We start from the raw sequence: 11,874 nt of genomic DNA on the forward strand, positions 1-11,874 counted from the left end.
GAATATTCTTATCACCTTGCTTATCGATTGGAAACCAATGTTGCTACTGCAACCTCTCTCGATGGCTATCACCTGACTAAAGAAAATCACAAAAACTGATAATGGAAAAAAATTCTTTGTCATGAATCTCATGATATAGGACTATTTATTTTTATTGGACATGATAGAAGACTTCAATTGGGTGATGAAACTGTGAGTTCCTTGGACTGCCAATTATAGCGTAATTTATTTATTTCTTATTGGTTATGTGATTATAATAGCTTAACTTGGACATACCTCAACCTTTAAGAAAAATAATAACAATAAATCGTGTTTTAAACTGTATGGAATAGTAGTAGTTTTAAATGCTACAAGGATTGGGAATGATGCTCTTCAGTATCTGGCGGAATATCAGGAATGCGTCGCCGAGCCGGTGCAGAGAAAGGAAACCCAGCCTGAGTTTTGGAAGCCACCTCCGAGTGGTATGTTTAAACTCAATGTTGACGGGGCTGTCTTTGCTGACCAGAAAGCTGCAGGGGTGGGAGCTCTAATTCGGGATGAGGAAGGAAAGGTTATTGGCGCCCTTAGTAAGAAGATTACAGCTCCTCTCAAAGGATTAGAAATTGAGGCTAAGGCAGTGGAGGTTGGCCTACAGTTTGCCAAAGATCTCAGTATTCAGGAGTTTATTCTTGAAGGTGACTCCCTAATGGTGATCAATGCATTGAAGGAACTTTCTCTGCCACCCTCATCTGTGGCTGCTATTATTTCTAGCTCTATGTCTGTCTCTCATGAATTTAGGAAGATTGTTTTTTCACATGTTCGTAGGCAAGGCAATAGGCCTGCTCATTCATTAGCTAAATATGCTTCTAGCATAGATGATTTTTCAGTTTGGTTAGAAGAGGAGCCTTATTTCCTTAACCAAGCTCTGATTCAAGATGTAACGTACTCCATTTTGGTTTAATAAAGTTTTTAGTATTTCCAATCAAAAAAAAAAAGTAGTAGTTTTAAACTAATCGTACTCATTTTAAAATTATCAATTTAAATCCTATATTTTTTTCAAAAGGTTTTGAGTAAAAACTTTCATTAATTCCCCTAACATCGAGGACAAAATTGAGGTCATTTTAAATTTGTAGTTCAGCAAAATGGTGCCGTTTTCTATCAACGGCAATACGGCATTACCTCATATCATACAGGATTTTTCTCCTTTGAATTTTACAATAGGCCAAATTTTCAAAAGTGGCATATATTTTCCAATTTTTGTTTTTAAATTTTATTTTTGGCTGAATGAGTAAGATACCTATTATTATCTTTGTATTCCAATAGCACCTCATCTCTCATCTTTATTAGTTATTTCTCCCCTTCTCTCACTTAGTAGCTTTGTGTGGCTGAGGATAGGGATGCCATTATCTTGGAGGACCTCAACAATGAAGTCGACTCATGGAGAACGAGATGGAGCTTTCTTCTAGCACCTGTAGGTGACAATGACAAGATTGACCTCCCCAATTCATTGATAATATGATGATGTCTCATAATGGTTTTCAAACAACCTCAGCAAGGATGACATTGAGCAGACAAGGCAATGAGATATTTGTGTAAATTTGTGTATGTCAGTAGATGTGTAAAATTGGTAGTAGAGCATAGTTTTCACACCCGAACCGTATCGGGCGGTCCGACCGGGTTAATCGGGAGCCGGATAGAAATCCGGTTTTTTAAGCTTCAAGAACCGGGCATAATAGGTTCAAGCATGCCTCTTAAATAAGAAAAAATTTGAAAATGCGCTTACCAGGATTAGAACCCAGGCACAATCAGATATGCAACTAGAGCCTAACCACTCAGCCAAGCTTGCAAGTTTGTGCTCAACAATAACCCCCAAAAAAAAAAAAAATCCTTGAAGTAAACTTAATGCAATTTTTTTTTCTTTTTTTTATAAAAACAACTTAACACAATTCTATTCTACTTAATTAAATTATCCATATCTTACAAGGAATATAAAAAAATTATAATTAAAATCCTTCAAAGATATTCAATTTTACTTCAAAAATTAATTATAAATTTTAATGTTTTAATGGTTATTATTTTATTTTATTAACTTTCTTATTTAATTATTAAATATATTCTTGAAAATCATTAAACTTCCATCACATATATAGATATGTTAGTCAATTTTGCTAGTTTTATAAATTTAATATTTATATTTAGGCTTTAATTAATTATTAAATTAATTATGACATTATCACGTTCGACCCCGGTTCAACCTCAGTTGAACCTCAAAAACCTTGAACCTCTCCCTTTTATGGTTCAATGAACGGTACAGGTTTGAAAACCTTGTTATATAGATGTCGATGAGGAAGATGATACAAGTGAAAAAGATGTGACTAAAAACAATGGCCCGAATTCTGATTGGAGGAGGGGTAATGATGAACTTATTTCATTTTGAAAAAGAAAGTGTGAGACTAGTAATACAAAAGATGTGACTGAAAGCAATGGACCCCTTCTAGATGAATCAAAGTTGATTTAAAATTAATTTCAAATTGAATAAATGCATGATGCAAACGTTTATCTAATTTGACAGCTTAGCATATACTCCTTTTAATCTTTTAGAGCATTAGATTGTGGAAGGCGAAATTCCCCCTTTAAAAAAAAAAAAAAAAAAAAAAAAAAAAGGGAAGAAGAAGGGGAAAGATGGGTATCCATATTCCCATAGCACGAGATTTTTGTTTTAAAGTGACAATTATACACCTAATTTGATTATGGTTTATTACATAAATTAGAGTCTCTCCTCTATTGCCAAATTCCAAGTGCTTATGTCAAATGTGAGAAAAAAAACAGGGTACCATTAATGTGACAAAAGTACAGATAGATGTGATGTTGATATTGTTCAATGTGACAAGGGAACAATCAAATGTGAGGAAAAAAAAAATAAGGAAACCACAAAATGTGACAAAAGAACAGTCACATATGATGTTGGAACTATATAATATAAGGATGGAACGGTTAAATGTGACAAAAAATAAAGGAACCACCGAATGTGACAAAAATATATGCACATTTGATGTTGGTACTGCATAATATGAGAATGGAACCATCAAATGTGAGAAAAAAATGAATTACCAAATGTGACAAAAGTAGTGTCAAATGTAATGTTGGAACTGCACAATGTGTGGATAGAACCGTTAAATGTGAGAAAAAAAAAACCACCAAATGTGACAAAAAAACTATCACATGTGATGTTGGAACTACACAATATGAGAATAAAACTGTCAAATATAATGTTTTGGAAAATAGGTATAGCAAGTTGCTTTTTAGGAGATACGATAGAATTACCCTATATATATATATATATAAAGAGAGAGAGAGAGAGAGAGAGAGAGAGAGAGAGAGAGGTTACATTCACAATTTAATTATAATTGTTAATTTTGATTCTTATCTTCTACTTGGAATTGTTTTAATGTTCAAAGAAAATAACTTATTTTGATTGACAAAACAATGACATCATGAAAGCAAGATTTTAAAATAATTATTTTTGACAACTGACGAGTAGCGCATGATGGTGGTCTGTAACTTGCAAACCATCTATAAAATGATGAGTAAAAGTGTAGACGAGCGTAAGTACATTAATTCCAGACAGCATTCAATGATTGAGTGATAAATGAGCACAGAGACGTTATCTCCATCCAATAATGTGCAGTTAAAGGTCGGTTACAGATAGCAAACATGGAGATTAGATGGCCTCATTAATCATTAAATCCACCAGCTACAGTGTAACGTTAGACTAAGCATTAACTCAGCATAAGGCTATATAAAGCCAGGAAAGACAGGTAAAAGGGACAAGATTTACACATTACAGAATTGAGATTCCTATATAGTAAAAGCTAACTTGAGCATTGGAGGGTCCTTGGCAGGCCCCAAACCGGTGCCTTTATCTATTTGGTGCTTTCTTTTACGCAGGATATCAGGTCGTCTATTGTACTTACGAGGAAAATATTAACGATGTGAAATCGTACTTCATCATTTTGGCGCCATCTATGGGGAACTAGCCATAAGCCATTGAACTCCTTGCTGACTAAGTTCCCCAGAATCGATGGACTCAAATACTATTTCACCACCAAATCCGGTGGTAATGGCTTAGCAAATCCAAGCATTGACAGTTGATGTGCAAGAATTGATGAAACAGAATGAAGACTTGAAGCGGAAGGCGCGTCCTGAGAGCACGAGTCTATCACAGTCTCCTTTTTTTTTTTTTTTTAAGTTAAGTTGTAATATATATTTTGAATAAAAGATCATGCACCCATTTTTTTTTTATTATAAGTTAACTTGTAATGCTCATTAAATAAGCAAAGATGCAATAAAAGATTAAACTACTCAAGTCTCAACAAAGCAATTATTTATATTATATACTTTACTTAAAGTGAAAAAGATAGATAGGATATGACAAAATTAGATGTAAAGTACAGCCAAGAAGTGGTCGCCATGCGCATGAAGTGTTTGACTAAATGATTTTTGTTCAAAAATCTCTTCAACTGTATAAAGCTAATTGATCAGTCCCGCATCCCTTCTTTAATTTTAGCTTAAGAATGCACACAATCAGCTGCCGCATGCAAAATAAAGTTGCGTAGGCCCAGGCTATGATCTAAGGCCCCCTTACTATGATAAAATTTATCGTGTATCTCTTGCAAGTATTCACTCCCTTGCATGAGGTAGGTCTCATAAAAGTGGGGTTCACCTCCATGTGAAGGGTTTATATATATATAATATCACCTCACTTATTAGAGAAAATATTTTAGTCCAAGGGGAGCAAAATTAAAAGACAATATTAAAAATGAAATTAATCTTTGTTGGACTGTGCGCCTTACCAATTTATCCAACGACCAATTAGTGAAGGATGAGGAGGCACAAATCTTTTATAACATTCGATTGTAGACCAAGCTCATTTGTATAGGAGTGAATTATGAAATCCCTCACAATGCGGCTCCAATTACTCGAACCTATGACCAGGCTCTGATATCACTTATCGGACCATGTGCCTTACTAATCCATCAAACGATCAATTGGTGAAGGATGAGGGGGCACAAATCTTTTATAGCATTCGATCACAGACCAAGCCCATTGGTATTAGAGCGAATTGTGAAAATCCCTAGCAATCTTAAAAACTATCAATCGATTATAACAACAAATTAAATAAACAATTGTAAGAAAGGTAGATCTCATCAATCTGGATGATGAATAAATTAAACCTAAATTTGGTAAAACAAAGCAATTAAAATGCATGCATGTTTAGAAGTGGGGTTATGGTCTAAAGGTGTATATTTTTTCGTAAACAGTGTAGATCTCAGGTCTTGGTGTGAATATTAAGCATGCTTAATGAAGTGATCAATCTGACTTTTTCGACCAACCGACTCACTTTGATTGGCAATGTCACATAATGTTTTCAACTAAGGCTTTGTTAGTTTGTGTAAAGTTGAAATTTATCAACCATCTTGTTGGCTTTATTTCATGCCAAGTTGCTTGTAATTTAGCACTTAGTAACCCTATATTTAGGTGGCATTCATGTAAGGGTAGTGTGTGAAGAGAGTGTGAAGAATTGCTCATCTGTGTGCAAAGAAGCAGGGACTCGTGGCTAGGACTCGCGATTGATTTGCGGTTTGCAAGCCGCCAAATGCTGTGCACGTGAGAAGCATGCAAGGAGGTAAAGGGTCACGCCAGCTGTCGCACTACAGGACAAAAGTCCCAAGCTGGCCAGACCGTTATCTCGCAACTTGAACTCGTGACTTGGACCAGTCGCGAGGCCAAGCCGCCAACCAGCCCTGTTTGGGAAAAACTAACTCTTCATATTCCAAACACACACCACTATATATAGACCCTTATACCCACAAAATGTAGAGAGCTTCCAGAGAGAATTGTGAGAGAGAAACCCTAGAGAAAACAAGATTGTCTCATCCGCAATCTTCACCTAAGAGACTCTTCAAATTCCTCTACTCTCTTCCTCTCCATTGATACATCCTTGAGAGGTTCTTGACCAAATCTTTTTATCACCATATCTACGTCTGTGATAAGGTTCTTTTGGTGCTAAGAGAAGCAGTTTAGAAGGGACCAATGACTATTGGTTGGTTTATAGCGGAATCCGGTAAGCTAGAAAAGAAAAAGGTTCGACGCAACCTCGTTGGAGCAAGAAACTTGGAGGGCTTAGGTACTTGGGTAGATTAGGCTTGGAAGGTCTATTGCTATTCATGTATCCCAACTACATTTTCTAGTGGATTATTTACCGCTTGGAGGGCGGCGGAGAGATTTTATGCCGAGGGCTTCGATTTCTTCTTCGATAACACATCGTGTGTTGTCCTTGTGTTTGCATCTCTCTTCCCTTTATCTTTACCATTTAATTACTACTGTGATTGTGATTATTTATGGTTTAGATTATTTATCAATTCTATTATAAGCTTGTTATCATTTTTCGCACATACATTGTTTGATATAAAGCTTAAATTGGTAATTTGTTGTTTGGGGGTCTAAATATTCATAGTGTTTTCAACGCTATTTGAACTTTCAATTGGTATCAGAGCGGGTACACTTGTTATGGTTTAAATACCTAAGTGTGATCCTTAGCCCCTTGTGTCTATTTGCCATGGATTGTGCTTTGTATGCCTCTTTGTATAATTTGGTTGATGATAAATATAGCATGTCACGTGTTTGTGAAAATGCCTCTATGAGTGATAATTCTCATAATTGTGATGCTATGTTACATGAATCTTTGAATGTAATTGAAATTCCTAACATCAAACTCTTGAAGAAAAAGGTTAAGAAGTTTAATAAGGATTTGAGCAAGTTATTTTGTGAAAAAGGTAATTTGATTGCTAAGCTTAATGAATCTAACAAATTAGTTGATAAATATAAAAAACTTGCTAAAAATTTTCTTGAAAAGTTTAAAGAGTTTGAATGTTTGAATATGAACTTGGATACTAAACTTGTTTTTTCTAACAAACTTGTTGATGAGCTAAAATGTGAAGTGTTTGATTGCTGAACCTACTGTTAAAAAGGATGAAAATATTTGTTACAATTATGTTGTGGTACCCGATTTTGTGTCTATTGTGTGTTCTACCTCAAAGGACAAGTTGGTGTACATTCTTCCACATAAAAGAAATCAAAAGGTGAAGAGAAGTCTCTGTTTAGGTCTTAACCTAAGGTTTTGGATGGATCTAAGTTTGTTCCAACTTGCCACCATTGTGGTGTGATTGGTCATATAAGACCTCAATGTTATAAGTTGAAAAGGGAACAAAACCATGTTGCTAGATCCCTTCCCAAAAAGCTTAGTGGACCTAAACACATTGTTTGTCACCATTGTGGTATCTTTGGTCATCTAAGACCTCAATGCTCTAAGTTTCATGTTTTTAAAAGAATCAAAAGAAAAGAAAAACTTGAGCTTTTTGGAAGTTGTGCTAAAAAGAGTAAACCAGTTTTGAGTGAAAATAGCATGTTGTTAAAGAAAATGTTTAATGCTCTTAACTTCTTGACAATGTGCATCTCCAGTTCTCATTCTTCCAACTCTCGTCTCACTTCTCTTAAGACACTCATTCCAAACAATCATTCCGTTTGGATAAGGAAGGGCTCCCACCATTGAGCTTTTGCTCGTTTGGTCATTGATCTAATTCTTTCAATCTTTGTAGGACCCTTCATGCATTAAATGTCATATCTACATACAGTTTATGCATCTTGCATCTATTTGTATGCATTGTTTTGTTTTGATCTTACTTTTATGTTTTAATTTTGTGTGAGTAAAAATCCAAAACCACATAAAAAATGAAAAATTCAAAAAGTTTGATTGTATATGTTTGAACACATATCACTTGTGTGTTTTGCCTTGTATCTTCGTATAAATGGCTTTATGCATTTACAAGCTTAGTTTGTTCTTTATGCATTTATATCTTTGTAGGAAAAATCTTGACATCTTTATGTAATTGTTGTAAATCGATCTTCAAGCTTGTCATGAATGATTAGTCAATAGTCATGTTAGTTTTGATACATACGTAGACTTATGCCTATATATCTTCCTACTCTTTTATTTTTATTGCTTAAAGAGGTCAACAAATATAAATCTCAAAATGAAAAGAGATAATGAGCTACAAAAGCCGTCGCACATACTAGTATTTGACTAGGAAAAAGGGAAAGTGACTTTTATGAATATGTATGATGCCCAAAAAGCCAAAAGTTTGTTCATCAAATTGAAATATCAAAAATTTCAGGCATCGATCTCAAAATGAGATGTATTGATTCAAAATGATCAAATGTTATGAATTGTAAAGAAGCCGAATGAAAAGCTTCAAAGATATGTAATCATTTCTTGTGGGAGGTCATATATGTTCATTTCTATAATTGAGATAGACTACTTGATATAGTACTAGTTGTGTATGACTTGATTGAATTGATCATTGAAACTTTATTCTAGACTAAGGACTTTTCCACACTTGATACACACACACAACACACATGCTTAATGTTCAATGAATGTCTTATTCATTTGTTCGATTATACTTATTTAAATGTGATATGTGTGTACTCAACTATATATGGATCAATTCAAAAATATTTTTGATCATTTTATATGTATTTGGAAGTGATTTTGATCACTCTTTGTGTTCAATAAAAGAAAGAGCTTAAAGGCTTAAAGGTGATAGTCGATATGCTAAATAAAAGAAAATATGCAAAGAAAATAAAAAGCAAAAAGAACGAAAAGGCTTTAAATATGATTGCAAGCGTGTATTCTAGGAGATGTGAGAGTTATAGGATGTACCTCAAATGTGATAGTCTCCATCAAACAGTTATGATTGTGTGTGAGTTAAAGTGATTTTCTCATATCTCAAATTGTTATAACATGTATACACATATGCAATCTTGCGATGTTTTTCACTCACAACACGCAATATTCTTTGCTACTCTTGATACATGTATAAGTACAATGTGATTTGGCCATCACAAAGTTTTACATGTGCTATTGTATACTCACTAAACTGTCTTGACTTGTTTTTGAAAAATAAAATTGGTTAGACTATTTAGTGTGTGTGTGTGTGTGTGTGTGTGTGTGTGTTTTAGGATCTATGTGCTTAACATCTTTCTTGTTGAGAGATTTGTCTTTCACATGTTTTGTATCTTTCTATTATTTTGTTATCCATAACATCTTGTTTCATTACAGTCATGCATTTATATGGATTTCTTGTGCCCCCTTGATCATCCTTGATCATCTTTATGTTTCTCGGGTGAAGTTTTATAGCTTCTTGTACCCTTTGTCAATCATGACAAAAAGGAAAAGAAATTGTGGAGACTTTATGGTTTCTTTTTAAGATTCTACATGTTAGGAGGAGAAATACATGCCTCTGTAAGGGGGAGATGTGTTTCATCTTCTTAGGGGGAGTGCTTACTTCCTTGTTCTTGTACCTTGGGTCTTATGACCATTGTTTACATACATTGTGCTTATCTTCTTCATATGCTGATGTATGTTTCTTTCACCTACCTTTACATGTGTTGTTTCTTTTCTTTCTTTATACACATGTTTCTTTATTTGTATGCAATTTATTATTTCTATTTCACACTAAGATGCCTTAATGAGTTTTGTTTAAAGTGTTTCAGAAATACAGGTTGTCAAAGTCTACTTGCCATAAACTCTCTTCTTACAAAGTTTTTCAAGAGTTTGTGTTATTTGTATGCAATTTATTATTTTTGTTTCACACTAAGATACTTTGCTGAGTTTTGTTTAAAGTGTTTCAGAAATACAGGTTGTCAAAGTCTGCTTGCCATAAACTCTCTTCTTGCTCTTCTTGCAAAGTTTTTCAAGAGTTTGTATTAGGATAGATTTTATTGTATTCAACAAGTGAATATGAGTTGAGTGATTTATGACTTCTCCCATATGTTCATTTGTTTATTGTGATTTTGTCACGGATTGTCAAAGGCGGAGATTGTTAGGACATATGTGGTTCACTTGTTAAGAACATATGTCAATATATTTTATGTAGTTGGCTAATCTTTTGACAAAACGCACTTTACTTGTAATTGGTTAGATCCAGGATATGTTTAATACTTCAAGAAACCTTGTTTCAAGTTCAAGTGTTAAAGCCATGCAAATCTGTCCGAGAATCAAGTGAGAAAGTGCTGAAATTTAAAGCTCAATAGCTTCTCGATACCTGGCTATTTGTCGAGATCTTCAGCTGATTCTTATCGCAATCTTGATAGCTTCTCGATAGTTGGTCGATCGATCGAGAAAGTTTCTGTCCCCTCGACACCTCCTCGATAGCTGTATCTGTTGAGATTCATTAAACCTCAATACTTGCTCAACACATTCTCGATACCTGCTATCTATCGAGGTTACATGAATTCAAATTTATGTTTTTAGGCCAGGCTTATGTATTTGTGTAGGGTTACTTTTCTCACAACCCTAGACCTATATAATGCTTATTTTAGAGGCCGTCACAGAAGAGAATACAAGGAGAACATATACAAAAGGTGATCGATGCCTTATTCTGTCTGAAAGAAGCTACTGCATCTTTGCGCCTTAGGGTTTTGTAACCAAATGCTTCTTGATCTTCATTGTTGACGAAGTAAAGAACTTTGCAGCCAATATTCTTCTTCCTCAAGTTGGTGAGTGAGTCACATACTAGGATTCGTGCAATTGGTTAGTCACGTATTGGGATTCGTGCATCAAAGGATGACGTTCATATATTGAAGAGTTCAGAGGTTCTGAAGCGGTAGAAGGTTTCTGCTGTGAGTTCATCTATGGGGATTGTAAAGTCTAGGGACAAAGGTTTTGTACTAGATCTGAAACTTCTCTTTACTATAGTGAATTGCTTTTCGGGAAGGTTTCCTCCCAGGTTTTTTACTGTGAAACTAGTTTGTTTCATTGGTTTTCCTGGGTTATCATATCTTGTCTTATTTATTTTTCCCCTGCATGATTTTGACATAATATTGATGTTTGTTTGATTTAACAAGTTTTATTCATAATAAATCTAATTAACAACTTGAGTTTAAAACTTGTTAATTCTATCAACCAGGGTCTAAATTTCCCAACAATTTCTTTTTCTTTATCGTTTTGGATTTTTTTAAAAAAATTTTGAAATTAGTATTCTACAAATAATCAATTGGCTATTAAAAATAATAATATTTCTTGCATTTTCGTTTTGGACTTTAAAATTTGAAATTAGTATTCTATAAATAATCAATTGGCTATGTAAATATAATAATATTTCTTGTATTGCAAAGTAGCAACAATCCCTACGTCCTTCCCACCGTTTTCATCCAAATGCCTATGCATCAAACCATCAAAAAGAGTAGTTAATAGTATTCAATGGTTTTAGTTCAGTGGGCAAAATTCAACGGCTTAGTTCAGTGGGCAAAATTCTTTCAGTGGGCAAAATTCAACGGCTTAGTTCAGTGGGCAAAACTCAATACAAGACCTAGACAGCATCAATTTTTCCTATTGGTCTCTTTTTTTTTTTTTGCTAAGTATTGAAGAACATAGTTGAATACATAAGTTTTGAGAGTAACACCTCCTAGTATTTTTTTAAAGTTAAACCATTGAAAGTTCAGTTAATAAACAGTGAATATAAGATGAGACATGCCCATATTTTCACATTAAACAAAATAATACAATGAATCTCAAAATGCATCTCAACCATGTTATAAAACACATTCATTTTAATTTTTGTTTCCTAATTGATGTTCTAAGTAATTAAGTCCCAAACATATTAATTAATTTCCTTTTGGCATAGGCGATATTCAAACACATATCTCTTATTTGGTGCCAAAATATTTTAGTAGCTGAGTTAACATGAACCAACCAAATTTTTTGTGAAAAATTAGATCACTTAGTAAAATAGTTATTTATTTACTTTTCTTAAAGTGAAAAAATAGATGTGC

This window comes from Quercus suber, unplaced genomic scaffold (genome assembly GCF_002906115.3).
Source record: "Quercus suber isolate HL8 unplaced genomic scaffold, Cork oak 2.0 scaffold_401, whole genome shotgun sequence".
Classification (NCBI taxonomy): Eukaryota; Viridiplantae; Streptophyta; class Magnoliopsida; order Fagales; family Fagaceae; genus Quercus; species Quercus suber.